The 17,296-nt window shown below is 41.6% G+C and overlaps 1 pseudogene; it reads left to right on the top strand.

Annotated features, from left to right (window-relative positions):
- Positions 1–920: 920 nt before the first annotated feature.
- On the top strand, positions 921–16,169 carry LOC116873263 (annotated as a pseudogene).
- Positions 16,170–17,296: the final 1,127 nt, after the last annotated feature.

The raw sequence follows: 17,296 nt of genomic DNA, 5'->3' as shown, positions 1-17,296 counted from the left end.
GTCAGCGGAGAGTCTGCTTCTCCCTCTCGCTGTCCTGCCTCCCCTGCTTGAGCTCTCTCACTCTCTCTGTCAAATAAATAAATAAAATCTTTAAAAAAAAGGAGTAACAACAATAACAGTAACAGACTTCAGTAACCTCATAGAATATCCAATCTTTATGTACATTCTCTAATTTTGACAGAAATGCCTTCAATACCTCTTAGTTTTTTTCTTTTTTTTTCTTTTGAATGGAAATTCAATTAAGATTTATGCATTGGATTCAGTTGTTATGCCTCTTTAATCTCTTGCTCTCTCTCTCTTTTTTTTTTTTTTTAGATTTTATTTACTTATTTGCAAGAGAGAGAGTCCAAGGGTAAGGGGCAGAGGAAGAAGCAGGCTCTCCGCTCAGCAGGGAGCCCACCCCAGGACTCAGTCCTGGGACCCTGGAATCATGACCCAAGCCAAGGGCAGACACCCAACTGACTGAGCTGCCTCCATACCCCTTCAATCTCTTTTATTATGGAATAGACCTCTCTCTTGCATTCATTTGTTCGATTTGAATCATATTGTCTGTAAATATGGTCGGCCATCCTGTAGAAAGCCTCCGACCTCAGTGCTCTCTGGGTGTTTCCTTCTGGTGTCATTCTACTTGTTCTTCAATCCCCTGTGGCCTCTTCCAACTGGAAGTTAAGTCTAGGACAGGAGTCAACAGCACACTATGGCCAAGGGCCTGGTCTGGTCCCTGACCTGTTTTTGTGAATAAAATTTTATTGAAACACAATCATACCAGTTGCTTCCACATTGTCTAAGGCTGCTTTTGTGTTGACAGAACTGAGTAGTCATGAGAGAGAGCACAGGGCCCACAGGTATTTATCTTCTGCCCTTTTCCCAAGGAAAGTTTGCCAACCCCAGCCCAGAAATCCATTAGCTGCAGGTGAAGCATGCCGGGCAAACATCTCTCCAATCGAGGTGGCACAACTGCTCATGCCCCGGTTGGAGGAGGAGGGATGTGTGACAGACTGCCTCCTCCCAACCAGCCATCTCTCCCCGGTTGGAGTCATCTCTCCACGGGAGGACTGCATCTGGTTGTGGTTGTGTTTGTGGCTGTGGTTGGTTTCTAAGGACTTTGTGAGGAAATGCTTTGATCCTGAGTCATCCTTCACCCAAATTTTGCAAACATTTTCATTGATGATTTTTGCCTGAATCAATTGTTTCCCATCTATCAGGACTTCTGCATTTTTTTAGACGGCATTCTGCTGTAAACAGAAACTGTTGCTTGTTTGCTTTCTGTTAGTTCTGCTTTTGTTTTCTGAATTTCTCAGCAAATTCTTGGGTTTTTACTTGCTCATGGGAAAAGCCTACAATTAACTATTTTTTATGTTCAAACTGTCCCACTGAATTTGCAGAAATGATTCTGGTATCCCTTTGATATGACTGCCTTAATCTTTAAGACGTCTATGCTTCCTGGCACATAAAGGGTGTCTCAAAAGTACCTTGTATGTTCCCTGCCCTGGATCCAGAATCAGCCATTTCTCTGAGGAGACTTAATGCCTGTTTGTGAGGAATGAGAGTTAGAATCTAAGATCTGGGCACTAGCGGCCTGCGTGGAGGGATCACTGCTCACAGGCCTGTGGAGTGGATACAGCTAGAAAAAAAAACCCCACTCTTATCAACTGAGACCTGTTCTTCCCAATGCAAATTTCATGTTAGAGACTGTTCCCCACATATCTGCACCTGCTGTCTCTTATGCTAAAAAATCATCGTTCCTAAAACACTGATATATTTATAAGTATGTATTTACAGTGACTCTATAATTATATAACATGTATTATACATAAAACATCATTATAAGTATAATTATATATGATATGTCATTATAACATACTATACATTTTTATATATTTATGATTATATAATTATGTTATTTACAATTATATTTATAGATACGACTGAAATTTCTACAGCAATATTACTTCTAACAAAAATCCTACAGCATGAAATTGCCTAGTCTTCATAAGGCTACATCCCCAGGATGTGCAAACGGGACACTGTGTCACAACTTATATGACAGTGTTTTCATTACAAAATTATAAACATGATTTTGATTTTAGGCTTTTTTCTTTTTGATTTAGTTTTTCTGACTTAAAAGACATTTTTGTATTTTCTTTATCCTGGATTCCTGGAAAAGACGTCCATCAGGAGGAGGAGAGCACGAGAACACAAAGAAAGTGACAGGTAGGGTGCCGGAGGACCCTGTCAGCCACCGGCACGGCCCCCGGGCTTTGGCTCCAGCAGCAAAATCCTGGGGAAGGTGCTGCAGCAGCCTTGCCAGAGAGCACACCGGTCCTGGAGGAGAAAACCCCTTCTTCTGAAAGGCCCCTTCATCGCCGTGTATGACAAAGCTCTGTGGTGTGCCCGGGTGTGAAGGACGATATTCACGGGCTCCAGATGCATTCTCACAGAGTAAGGACAGAGGGCAGACTTGGAACTGAGCCCCAATAACGTTAACAACAAGCAGAGAAAAGCTCCCACAGCTCCCCCATGTGTGCACGTCCCTGGGGCTACCTCTCTCAGCAGCCTTGTAAGGAAGACACAGGTAGCGTGTCCCGTTTCTCCTCAGAAACCTAGACGCGCTTTAGAATCAGTGCCTTTGTTGGCCTTGTGACCTCAGTTTTTGGAAGGGTTCAAAAAAAGCGCTAGGGTTCTGTAACTAATATGGCTTTTTCTCATTGTGAGGCAGTGATGTTCTTCTGGGGCGTTCTCCTTCCTAAAAGGAAGCAGAACCAGTGCCAGGAACTCAGCAGCTGGGAAAAGCAAAGAGTCTGTGGCAGAAGGGGACATGGGAGCAATCCTGTCCAGGTAGGAACATCTGCAGAGCATTCTGATGGGCAGCGACCCAGCACTGGGTCAGGTTGTGAAGCAGCCAGCCCCTTACTGGTACAGGCCCCTCACAGACACCCGTTCCACCCCAGTCTCAGATCCAAAACGGACCTTCTCGCAGTCCAGCATGATCCTGCTTGTGGTGGTGCAGAACCAGGGTGGCATGTAGGAGACACCTAGTGCTTACACACCACACACGCACACATACACCAGTCACACACCAGTTCCAAAAAAACAGACCAATGTACTCACAATTATGTGACTGAATCTTACAACTTTACTGCTGGTTTCTGTATTGCAACAACATTTACATAAATTGAAACCAGTGCATATGAAGCAATAACGCAGACTTTGCAAGAATAGCGATGAACAAAAGGATATGCATGACCATATTAGACAGACTGCCTATGGGAATGCAGGAAATAGGACTGTGGAGTGAGAACACAAAGAAGCAAATAGTAATAGCCAATAAAAATGATACTCAGCAATGACTATATACTGGATACAGTGCTTTGCCCAAATTAACTTTTTTAATCCTCAGAACAGCACTAAGAGATCGGAGTTATTATTACCTTCATTTTACAAAGGAGAATATAGACGCACAGAGACAGGAAATAAATAGCCCCAACATCACAAACAGCGAGGTAGGAAATAAAACAAGGAGATCAATAATGATGAAGGGCCATGAACTGAGGAGAATGATTAACTCACCCTCTGTGCCTGAAGTTTACTAATAGTGATATCAGGATAATAATAATAAAATCAACAGTGGCCATGGCCAATAACAGGCATGAACTGCTTTTCTTACAGTGTTTGCTGTGATGAGTCAAATCTGAAAACAATGAAGCCTCTATAGAAGAGAGAGACTCGGAATTACTCCGACATAAACTCCGTAGTTTATTTTGCTGTTTTTCGATTTACTGAGTATCCCAGCTTAACTCCCGTTATGTTTTGTTATGTTCTGTTTCTCCACTTTGTGTCTAAACCAGCAGGAATGCAGAAGAGACCGTGAGACCTCATCCTCTCCTCTCTATAGACCAAATTCCTACGTATAGGGCTCCGTCTGCTTCCCGTTGACCCATAAACAAAAGGCCAGACCCCGTCACAGACTGGAGAGTGGCCCTCACCAGCAGGGGAACCAGTTCCAGGGACAGCTCTGGAATTCTGGTGAAAGGCGTAAAGTGAGAGGGACATGGGTACGTAATTTCCGTCCCTCGCTTTCCATCCCTGACATTCGGATAAATGTCACTTGGCGATACACCCTCTTTTAACCGTATCACCTATTGACATGTATCTTCCTCTTCTCACCAAAGGCTTTGTTTGGATTATTTAGCAATCTTAGATTATGGAAATTTAAAGGTCTTCAGGTTAACTTTAAAAGTTACAGATAATATTTACCTTACAAGGAATCAAAATGATCTTCCCTCCCCTCCCAGGTAATTTTTTTTTTTTAAGATTTTATTTGTTTATTTGAGAGACAGAGAGAGAGAGAGTAAGAGTGCATTATCAGGAGAAGGGGCAGAAGGAAAGAGAGAAGCAGACTCCCCCCTGAGCAGGGAGCCTGACACAGGGCTGGATCCTGGGATGCTGGGATCATGACCTGAGCAGAAGGCAGACACCCCAACGACTGAGCCACCCAGGCATCCCCCCCACCCCACCCAGGTAATTGTTACCAAACTCAGCCTTTGCATAAATCCAGGAGCCCACTGGTTGCCCATCAACCAAGTTGCTGCGTGATGGGGTCAGTGCAGAGGGTGGCATTCCCCCGCGTACCACACCAACAGGGTGCCACACGCGCGTTAGCCTCCATTACCAAGAGTCTCTCATGCCTTGAGCATTTTTTTTTCTATAAAATATGCAGCCACGGGAAGGAGTGGAGGTGGGAACCATTTTCTCAAGCCATGCAGCTACCGTCATTGCTACCACATTCTTCGTTGACGCCAGACGTTGTGTGAGCTGCTTTTGTTCTGAACCAAGCAGCACAAGCGAAATGTCCCTGCAGGAAAACGAACTCACATCGTGGTGGCTTCAAACAACACAGCTCCTTCGACCCCCTGCTTTCTTCTCGTTCACGACCTGAGCCGGCACAGTGGCCCATCCTTGCAGACTTGCTGCTCCCCGTGGCAGCAGGGGAAAGTCTTCCGGTGCCCCCCCAGGAATGAATGTGACACTGGGAAAGTCTTCAGGTGCCCCCCCAGGAATGAATGTGACACTACCGTTCACATTTTATTGGCCAAAGTAAAGCACAAGGGAATTGCCACTTTCACCTGTTCCTAGAAGATAGAGACTTGGAAATAGTTTAATAAACACACTAAGGGATGTCACAATTGCAGCTGATAAATAAAAATTTATCTTAAAAAGACCATCTCAAACCAAGGCAATCTGGCTGTAGTAAGGGTCTCTCAAACAGATTTCTAAATAATATTCTGTACAAAATACCAGGAAAAGATTTGTATTAGCATTTTGTTTCTATTACTTTTGCTTGTATTTGCCATAATTCGTCTTGTTCACTGTCTGGCAATTAAAACACTCACCGTTAGCAGACTCACCAAAGATCCCGTTTTAGGCTCCCCATTATGGGAGGTGATGATTTGTGTTTACAGGAAATGTATAAAATTTATGATAGGCACTTTGCAGTTCAATGAAAATGAATAGATCATTTTTTATCATAGGTAATACCTTACGATATTTCTTTTAAAAAAGTTATGTGAAATCTGGACAGATCCTCACATTGGCAGAACATAAAATCTCTCAGTCATCCAAACTAGCTCTTACCCTGTAAACGAGTCATAACCTATACACAGAAATCTACTCCTTCGCAGTCGGGCTGGAATCGTGGACTGGAAAACCGTCTGGAACTGTTTTGCTGATCACCCTCGCTCTGAATGAATCTCTGGCCATGCTTGCGTTGACCTTTACACAGGAAGGCTACTGCTTCGATCCGCATAAGCCAGGCTACCATTGACTGACGTCCAGTGGTGAAGGTCCACCCACCAGCAGAATATGCCTAGCCCGGAGGAAGCTTCAGGATTTCTCCTTCCTACTGCTGGCTGTCTCGTGGCAGCCATAGCAATGGCCATGTCATCCGTCCTCACTGTAGCTTTCTAAGAAGCACCTCATCTTCGGATTATCTGCTTGCTTTTTTGTCCCCAGAGGATGACAGTGGCTTCCACGGTAGCTCACCTCTGGGTTCTCAGACCCATGCTTAAAGTCTAGTCATCAGAACGATCCCAGGGAATCCAGTTCCCGCCTGGACCCTGATGGATGCCACTGAGCAAATCCAGTGATCGTTACGTTGTGTGTAATAATTCACTCACTGATACATGGGTCAAATCAGGAATACCAGGATCAGTCATCCAGGATCGAACTGCTTCTGCTTTAAACAGAAAATATCTGAGCTCTGAAAATGTAAAAGCTATTACCAAATTCAACTCTCTTTCTCAACTTCTGGAAACCAAGTCCTCAAACTTTCTATCTCATGATGATTTCCCAAGATTTCCTACTCCATGAAGGTCTATTGAGGGTTTCGTTTTTAATAAGTTAGGCATTTTGTGAGGAGATTTGATATCATATTTTGCTTATTCCAATTAGCTTGTTAGTGGCCAGTAAACTTGGACATCCATCAATGATCTATTGTGTGTAGACTGCTATCTCAGCACTAAATGGACGGTTGACTTTAATAAAATGGGGGAGTGCCCTTTCTTTCCATTGAAGTGACATATTTTCTTCCAAGTATTATGGCATTGTCCTAAGCTTCAACCCATGCTTCTCCTTTTGGGGTTTGCCTCATCTCAGACAACCACGTTTCCCCTTGGCATCTGGCTTCATCCTTGGTGCAGCCAAAAGTGAGCCCCAGAGGGAGATGGCATGATACAGGGAGGGATAAAGGATGGCTCCTGCCCATTTCTGCACCACCCCGTGCAGGTACACCAGCAATGACTCCATGATCAGAGGTCAAGGGGGCAGCTTTGTGATCCCTCTGAGCCCCAGAGGACTTAACACTAAGCACGCAGCTCTGTCTGTGCCCAGCTCAGCTCTAGCCATGTAGAACCCCCAAACCCTCTGCAAGTGTCCGTGTTTTAAAAATTATAATCTCTTTCCTTTGTTCCCTGACCTCTGAGGGTAGCACCTGCTTTGTCCAATTGCTATTCTCTAATGTCTTTGTGCTTTCTTTTTGCTACTCCAATTCTGAAATATCCAGTTAACAGTTCTGTATACCAAATGCTTCTGTTTAAATAACTGGTGCATTCTCTCTCTCTCTCTCTCTCTCTCTCTCTCTCTTGACTGGTCTCTGACTAATATGTATGCCAAATACATAAAATTTATTCAATTTCTTTTAAGCATTCTATATCAGTGTACCCATGAGCAGCTCTTATTAACACTTTTACTCTTTCTTCCAGCACTTTCTATGGATAAATATTATTTGAGAGGGATATTTGTTGCTAGTACCGCATGAGTAAGACTAAGTACCCATTTTTTTTGTTATATCATAATATCTTGGGTAGACATTCACCAAATTAGAGTGATATATATGGGATATTTATTAATATATTTGGTCATGTGGTTTATCCAAAATTTTAATGGAAGCCTTGAGAAGGCGACTCACAGGTGCCGGTGGTGGTGCTCCAGGGCACGCAGTACTAAGCTTCCTGGAGATTTCGTGAGATGCTAGTTAGGATGTCGTGCTGGGAGTGGGGAGCAAACGATCCAAAAGCAAAAGCTGCCAGGGCAGAAAGATGCTCCGAGTCCCAGGCTGGTTTCGGTTGCCATCAAGATGCTACTGACTCGATGCCTTCTGAGCAGGATTTTCTGGCTCGAGTATCGGGCAGGACTGAGTCACTGAACGATGTTTCACGACCTGACAGTCAGGATGTGGGCAAGATGTGTGTCGAACAGTCAGACTTAGAAGCTGTTTGTCACCAGCAGTATCACCTGGGGCCTCTGTGGTGCAGACGGCAGGCAGGATGGGACCGGTGCGGCCACCCCTGCTGAAGGACGCGGGGCCAGGGAGCGGGAGGAGGTGGGGACGCCTTCATGCTATGAGGCAGGGTGACATTTGTGCCAGGAGAAAGGAAGGACGGAGGGCTGTGCAAGGAGCACCTAGGATTCGTGCGGAGTTGCAAGGAAACCCTGGCCAGGCTGATGGGAGTTTTGAGTAAATAAAATTTTAAAAGTCAAGAAACACATAATGCCTGGCATGTGATCCACGCCCAGTCAGTACGGACAAAAGTCTGAGTGGGCAGCAAATAAGCCACCAGATGAGTACGGCTCTTCTAATGAAAACAATCTTTTTCTGAGCGATCAGCCCGTTATGAAAGATTACATTATACATAATGTGAAAAGAAGAAACAGAAAGCAACAAACAACAGTAAACACTTTGGTGCCTTGCGTGGAGAGCTCTGGCGCTTGTCCCTCTTGACTTTCTGCACAGGCACAAACACATCACTGGTCTCCATTCCTCTCACTTCGGCATCTCCGTGGCTGTGTCTGTCCCAGACACACAACCGAGCACATTCTCTCATTCATGCTCTGGCAACATACACTCTTATTTGTGGTGAGCTACGCAAAACTTACTGCGGATTTCGCTAGGCAGATGAACACTATTGTTTATATCACACATCCCACAATAAAAAACATAAAAATCCCCATTACAATTTATTTTCTCCAGCAAATATAATATCAACCCTGATCACAGAGCTACCTACATTTTCTTCTCCCTACTTCCTTCCCCGATATCCGACATCTTCCCAGATGTCGCTCACATACCTATTCTGTTATGCACAACAATTTGCTTGGATCTTCCTGAGCTGACGCCCCATCATCGATATCTCCAAATCCGCCTTGATGAATTAATGCCAGTGTTCATAATCTCTGCCCTCTTTTGAAGACCAGCACGTGCTACATAAGTATGGCCCTACTGGCTCCACACCCCTCTGCACCATTTTTTCTCAAATATACACAAAGATCTGTCCCAGGGGACTATCAATAGATTAAATTTCCTCACCTTATCAAAAAAAAAATCCGCTTTTGCCTTATAATGTACATAATATTTTCACTCCCTTTTTCACAAAAAATATACTGTGGCTATGATTCCAAGCCAGTTAATGGGCGATGACGGATGATATCTCTCTTTGTGGGAATGCTAGCTAACTCCTTCAATGTGTCAAGTAGGAAAGAGCATGATACACACACACACACACACACACACACTCAATGGGGTTCAAGGTACCAACACTCCCCATAGTCAAACATCTGTGTATAACTGTTGTCCTCCCCAAACACTGATGACTCTTAGCCCACTGTTGACTGAAAGCCTTACCAACATCATAAATCATCAGTAGCACATATTTTTGTATGGCATATGTATTGTATACAGTATTTGTACGATAACACCTAACTTTCTAATTTTTTCAGTAAGCTATGTGGTTTGTCTGTGAGTTTTTTCAAATTTTACCAATCTGCAAAAAATTTCCCCATGTATTTATTGAAAAAAATCCACATTATAAATGGTCTCAGGGAGTTCCAACCTGTGTTGGTCAAGGGTCAACGGTATAAACAATTGCATATACATTGTTTTAAATAATTATCTTAAATAATATTTTGGCTTAAAATATATTATCTTAAAATAACATGTTATATATTATATAAACTGATTATAGTCTATGTAATAATATGTAATATAATACAATATATTATAATATATTATAATATATTATATTATTATGCATATAATAATATAATATATAATACAATATAATATATATAATTGTCTTAAAATCTGTAAGGAATTGTTTTTATGCATTGGTATGCATATGTGTTAGTAGGATGCTAATTTGCAAACTTAGTTTTTTGGTAGGCTAAATGCTTAGATTTGGAATTTCTAGACATCTTTCCTCAATTTATACTCTCATGAACAAAATGAATGTGAACTATCCCTTTTCACTCTCAAATCAAGGTGGCTAGTCTTCACACTCTACCCTCCCACATAAATATTAAAATGCTATTTTCAAGCTCTAAAAATAATATACTCCTGTTTTGATTGGCATATCATTGGACTATACAGATTTGGTGAAATTCTCAATCTTGATAACGGTGGTTTTGACAATTTTTCTCTGAAAAGGTCTCACACAACTTGTGGACTGTTCCTGTCAGTTTCTTTTCTTAGTTTCCATTACCACAGGACATAGCACTGTGGATGCAGTGACCAGAGGGGTCGGAAGTCTGGCCTGGTGTGGACATAAAGCCCAGAAATATCTCCACGCCTGCCTTTAGTTCATTTTAGATAGAAGTGTGAAGGCGATCTAAAGGGCAAAAATAAGCTCAAAATATATCACAAACCTAATAATACAAAATGTCAAACTACAGAGATTCATATAAAGTGTCAAATTACAGAAGAAATGTTAGAATATATTTGCATCACTGGATCAGGCAGGGAGTTCTAAGAGGCAACATCGAAAGCACAATTCATGAAAAAATGATGACTTGCATATCATCACAATTTTAAAATTTGCTCTATGAAGACACTCTTAAAAAGCAGGAAAGATGAATCAGAGACGAGTGAGAACCCTTGTGTGAAGTTCTCCACGTGGGTGTGTACAGCAGCCGTAGTCCCAGTGTCCAAGAACTGGGAACAACCTGATGGCCCTCCATCCCGTGGGTAGGGAAGCCACAGTTGCACATTGATCCGTGGCCCGTTGCGGGGCAAACTGCCAAAACACACGGAGACATGGACAGCTCTCATGGGTGTCACACTGAGTGGAGGAAGACGGACCCAAATGTCTGAACAACCTATGACTGCAATGACATGACGTTCTGGAAAACAGCGGTAGCTGGTGTAAACCATCAGGAACTGACAGCTGTTGGCTGCGGGAAAAGCTAAAGACCAAGGGATAGCACCGAGAACATTCCGGGGGGGTGTGGCGCTGGCTACACGACTCTAAGCGCCTGTCGGAACCGAGGACCGCATGCCCCAAAAAGGAAGGTATAACGAGTGTAAATTTAAAAACAAGCAGGTGAAAGTTTAAAATGGAAATTTAGATGTATCTAGAGTGAAAACTCCTAGCTTGCCTTATACATTAAAATATTTCCAAATATATATATATATATTTATATGTTCTTTATATAGATGTTATTGAGGAGTGATGTTTTAGAATATTTATTCATTGCAGTCAACACTGCCAATTTTCTGATAGAAAACAATCACTGAAAATTTTCAGATAAATACCAAAATATGAAAATAGAGGGGTGGTTCATATGTATAATAAGAGTGTATTAGTATAGAAAATTTAGTAAAATCATTATATCCCTTTTGAACCAGTAAATGTTTATGAATTTTAAAAATTACCACAAAGTGTAATAGAGATAAACTCGTATCTTTATAGGATAGCTTGAGTACTAGCATTCATAATAGGAAATAAAAATTTTTGATATGTCATTTATTTTAAGTTTATTTCATTTTATTTTAGGTTTATATTTATTGAGGTAATCTCTGCACCCAACATGGGGCTCAAACTCATAACCCCAAGATCAAGAGTGATCAAAAGTTGCATACTCTTCAAACTGAGCCAGCCAGGGGCCCTGGAAACAATTTTTTTTTAAATATTTTATTTATTTATTTGTCAGAGAGAGAGAGCACAAGCAGGCAGAGTGGCAGGCAGAGGCAGAGAGAGAAGCAGACTCCCCGCTGAGCAAGGATCCCAATGTGGGGCTCGATCCCAGGACCCTGGGATCATGACCTGAGCTGGAGGCAGCAATTTAACCCACTGAGCCACCCAGGCATCCCAAAACAAAATTATTTTTAAGAGCTATAATTACTCTTTAGTTATCAAATTAAATTCAGGTTCTGAACTCTTCAGTAAAAATCTTCACTTGGAAATTTATCATATCTTGTGGTGATGAATGAAAAGCCAATTGTCCATTTGGTGCTTTGTCACCTATAAATTCCATGAGGAAGAACTACTCCAAAATCATATTATAACAACATCTGTAATTAGTCTTCTCTGATCTAAACAAAATTACATCTACACACATACACACAAAAGAAGAAAGTAAAGTAGAAAATGAGGAAATCAAAACATAATTTCCCTACCAATCAAATCAATTGAAGTGCTCCATTGACACATATAGGTCCAAGTTTTATGAGCAAATTCTTCTCTAGTGAAAGTTCAGATCAGGCCCATGAAAAAGTATTCGAAGTAAAAAATTTAAGAGACAGCAGTCATGACAATGACCTTCCGTCTGCTCGGAACTATGCAGACACCACCACAGCAAGCAGTCCTCAAGACTCCATCTGTGAGTTTGCGGCAATGAAATTGCAGCACCCCTGGGGTGTCTGGGGGGCTCAGTCGGTGAAGCATCTGCCTTCTGCTCAGGTCATGATCCCAGGGTCCTGGACTGAGCCCCATGTGGAGTCCCATGTCAAGCCCCCTGTGGCCTCTGGGCTCAGCCTCGAGTCTGCTTGTCCCTCTACCCCTCCCCCCATTTGTGCTCTCTCTTCCAAACGAATCAACAAAATCCTTTTTAAAATGGAGAACGAGAGGAAGACATTGTAGTATCACCTAAAACTGTTTGTAAAGTTCAGCGGCGTGTGTTTGTCATACTTAGTCATTCGTAGGACAGAATCGAAGCTTAAAATTTGCTGGTAAAACAACCACAGAACTAGATTTTGGGGGAAGTCTGGAAGTTTGTTCTACCACCCAAGTTCAATTAAAAGTAGAATTTGTCAAATCTAGGAAATTGGCGGCAGCAAGGTAGCAGGAGAAATCAAGAACCTGATCCTGCTGACGTGGATGGATCCTGCCGTATAACGCCAACCTCGTCATATTAGAGCACCACAGTATCTTAAGATAAAACTAACTGGGGTGCCTGGGTGGCTTAGTGGGCTGAGCGCCTGACTCTTGATTTCGGCTCCGGTCCTGATCTCAGGGTGGTGAGACTGTGCCCCGCCTTGGGCTCCACGTGGTGCAGAGCCTGCTGGAGACTCTCTCTCTCCTCCCTCTGCCCATGAGCACCGTGTGCTCTCTCTAAAACAATAAAAGAATAAAATAAAACTGTAACAGTAACTAAACAGGTTGAGAATATATATGCATCCCGCATGGGATATATTCATATCCTTATCCATATCCATACGGTGGGGTATGGGATATATCCATATCCCACCATACACTAGAACTATGTTTTGCTCTACATCAGCATGCATTCTGTCCTGTAGGTACTATAGGTGTCTCTTTTTCATATGTACATATAGTTCTTGATGTTTCCCTCAATAGGCAACTGTGTGCACCCTAACTTGAACACTAACGTCTCATAACAGGACTGCAGCTCATTCTATTAGAATAATGTTCTCTAGTCTGTGTCAACAAGTTATTTCACTCATTTACCTCAAACCTCTTGTTTCTTCCATCCTTCCTCTCTCTCTCCCTCCCTTGTTTCCTTCTTCCTTCCTTCCCTCTTTCTTCCATTTTGTAAACCAGAAATCTATGGAGCAACTTCTGTTTTCTAGGCTTTATGCTAAAGATAGACAGATGTTTGTCTGTTTGTTTGCTCCTAGGAGACAAAAATGTGAATTATGCTTTAAGGAACAATAAGGAAAACAGATGCAAACACAACATCTTACTTTACTGGGAAGTCAGGTGATGGTGTGACTATACCACCAAGGAGGCCATGATTCTCTGTGCTTAGGAATGACACAGACCATCTCTCAGACATTCGTGCTTGGGAATGAAGGAGAAACTATCCGGTAGAACTTGGGTGGCTGCTTCAGAACTGATGATCTGTTCTAATCACTCAGAGCAGTCTGGTGAGCCAGAATGAGGGTGTTTCTGTTCAGCATCAATTAATAAATATTCTAGGCTTTGCAGGTCGTACAGTCTGCTGCAAGCTCTCGCCTCTGCCATCAAGTATGAAAACAGCCGTGCACTGTGCCTAAATGAACAGGCATTGCTGCGTTCCAGTAAGTCTTTATGCACAAAAACAGGTGGTGAGCCAGGTTCGTCCTCAGGCTGTGATGTGCTCCCGGTCTTCTCATGGGTCCAGCAGTTCCAGATAATCTCTTCCTTATTAAATTTAGTGAAACTGGAGGGTTACTGGTATGCGAAAAATAGTCCTTTGTAATTAAAGATTCTACTCCTAGATTTATATTTTCCTAACTTCCGTTTTTAAAATAATTTTATTGACCTCATTCCACACCACCTGTGCAAGTGAGTGTAGACCCAAATCTGTACTAATCCAAGCACTCCATCCCATAAAAAGTGCTGGGAAGAATGTTAAGCATATCTCTAAGGACATTAAGTATGGGATTTTGATTAAAAATATAATATACAGGGGCGCCTGGGTGGCTCAGTGGGTTGAGCCTCTGCCTTCGGCTCAGGTCATGATCTCAGGATCCTGGGATCCAGTCCCGCATCCGGCTCTCTGCTCAGCAGGGAGGCTGCTTCCCCCTCCCCCCTCTCTCCCTCTGCCTCTCTGCCTACTTGTGATCTCTGTCAAATAAATAAATAAAATATTTTAAAAAATATATAATACACAGAGAAAATATGACTTTGCTCTTACATTTATAAAATATCAGCATTTTCTGTATTTGGAAAGAAAATGAAGATACACAAGGTGTTACTTTCAAAGGATAGCACAGACTAGAAAAGTGATAAATCTTTGCTTTATATGTTGCTTTACCTATTTTTGTACTTTTTCTTTCCAGCTTTATTATGTCGATTTATATAAATTGTATCAAATTTGGATAACCCTTGCAAATGCTAATCTAATCAGCCTTAATTCCTTTGATTTGCAGAAGAACCTTTTTCATCATAGCAAGTTAACTTCTGTTACTTTAACTGTCTGAAGCCTTCTGTGGAGTTGACAATTTACCCTGGATTAATTAACTACTGTTCCAAGGATTCAGCCAACTTTTTTGTGCAGGTTATTACATTTAACATTTTAATATTTCACAGCAAATTATCCACCTCTTCAATATGCCAAACACACTTAATGAAATTGGAAATTTGAAGTTTATAAAACTTCACACAGTTTTTCCTGCTAATATTCAACAACCTAGAGCTTTTATTATGGATGGTACAAACTAGAGAAAATTTAAACCTAAGTGTTCAAGAACAATATTCATCACAAAATGTCTTTAATTTAAAGTGAGGAGGAGATAAGTACCGGGAATTTCTCTTTAAGCAACAGTTTTGCTAAACGTCTTCACGACAATCAAGTGATGATGTTGTGGGGCTCCATATGAATATGGAGAACCATGTTTACCTTCTAAATAGTGTTTTGTTAGTTATGGCAGGACTAAATATAATGGAGAATGACATGGGTTTGGGGAGACCTTGAGGGAAATATTTTAATTCGATAATCAATAATCATCACAGATTTACATTTTGCCAACCACTACAGTACACATGCTTTATCATAGTTAACTCTCTCAGTAATCCTGTTATTATTGCTTGCTGTAGAAATGCAAAATTAAGTATGCCAAGGGCAAATCATTTGCCCAGAGTCAAGACCAATCTTCAGCAATATCAGAATTTTAAACACGTTTTTATCTAACACCATGACACCAGTTTGAACCTCTCTTATAGACTGTCACGGAGAAATAAAAGGAGAATGTGGGACTTCAGACCAAGTGTTGGACTCATGCTCAAGCCAGACATTTGGCTGGAATTCCTGGTACATGTTAATGCATCAAAGAAATCTACGTGCCTCAAATCTATTAGAGTTGCAAATAACCTCACCAAGTTATTTATTTTGCCACTTTTTTAATGGAATTCACTCACTGAAACTGAATTTGCTTTATAACCTTAAAAATCAAGGAGGAACTTTTCCAACCCGCCATCTGCACTGGTGCCACTGCCAAGATACAAACTTCCCTAAAAACCCCTAGGGGAAGACCATTATTCTTGAGGTTGAAACATCTGATACAATAAAAAAATATATAAAGGCCAAGATCCAGGATAAGGGAGGAGTTTCTCCTGATCAACAAAGAGTGATCTTTGCTGGAAGATGGCAGTACTTGGTCTGACTGTAGCATTCAAAAGAAGTCCACCGCTCACCTTGTGTTGAGACTCTGTGATGAAGCTAAGAAAAGGAAGCATCTTACCTCATTCCCAAGAAGATAAATATCTGAGAAAGAAGTTTTCAGCAGTCCTAAAATACTATATGGGGGGTGAGAATGGCAAAACTGGTCACCTTTGCTGGGAGTGGTCTTCAGCTGGAGTTTTTATGGCCAGTCACTAGACAGACATTCTTGTGGCAGACATCTGACCTATTGCATCAATAAACCAGAACATAAATCACTATGTATGACTCAATAAAAACATGAATGAAAAAGGGGGGGACAAGATAAAATCACAAAGGTCTGCCTTGTGTATTATGGAAGAGCCACTTATATGAGCATCAGGCTAGAACCTTCAAGAAAAGCAGTGAGAAAAGGACCTAAGAACCCAAGCCAGTAGCAAGGAGTCTTTAGCTGAAGGCACATATATGGAGTCCCTGGCAAGCATGTTCCCATGAGATAAATAGGATACTAAGGGACTCCTCAAAAGTAGGTTTCTGCCATAAAAGACTCTTAGTCTCACAAACAAACTGAGGGTTGCTGGCAGGAGGAGGGGTGTGGAGAGGGTGGCTGGGTGATGGACTTTGGGGAGGGTATGTGCTATGGTGAGTGCTGTGAAGTGTGTAAGACTGATGATACACAGACCTGTACCCCTGGGGCTAAAAATACATTATATGTTAATAAAAAATATTTTTTTAAAAGTGGGTTTCTGATGGATACTAGCACTCCAGTCTTACTAAGAATGGGAAGGAAGAGTAGTGTGTGCAAATGGAAACCAAGCCAGACATTGGAACTCATTAAACCACATCATAAACTATAATGATGCCTTCTTGTGGTAGATAGAGATGCAGGGCAGTACTCAGTGTCTAAAGTTTGTCCTCTATCCAATAACCTTGCCCTCAGAGAGTGACTGGAGCTCCACACTGACATTTTACATGGATCCTCACTTAAAATTATACCTCCTTTATCTTTAAACCACAGCCATATTATAGGTGTTATTTAACAAACCTCAGAATGCTGACACTGTTCAGTCAGTCCAATGTATGGATAATGGTTTTTGTTCTGTAGAATCAACTATTAGAGGGATGAATAAAGAAAAAAATATTTCAAATAGATGCAAAAAAGTTGGGAATTATTCCTGATACTGAATCACTAAACTGTGTGTGAAATCAATAAAAGACTTCTAGTTGAAAATTTGAGAGTGTAAGCTCCACTCATCAGATCCTTTTATGAGCTACATCCCCAGTGACCTTTGAGGATTCCACAAACAGAGCTTTATAATCACTCTGCTCTTTTGAGTTCTAGCTCAATATATTTTCTGTAACTCCACAACTGCCAGAGAGAGGTCTTTTCTAAATTGCAGTGAAAGAAGATTGAAGTTTTCTT

Source organism: Lontra canadensis, unplaced genomic scaffold (assembly GCF_010015895.1).
Source record: "Lontra canadensis isolate GAN:19392208 unplaced genomic scaffold, GSC_riverotter_1.0 scaffold32, whole genome shotgun sequence".
NCBI lineage: Eukaryota > Metazoa > Chordata > Mammalia > Carnivora > Mustelidae > Lontra > Lontra canadensis.
This window is presented reverse-complemented; position numbering and strand designations above follow the sequence as displayed.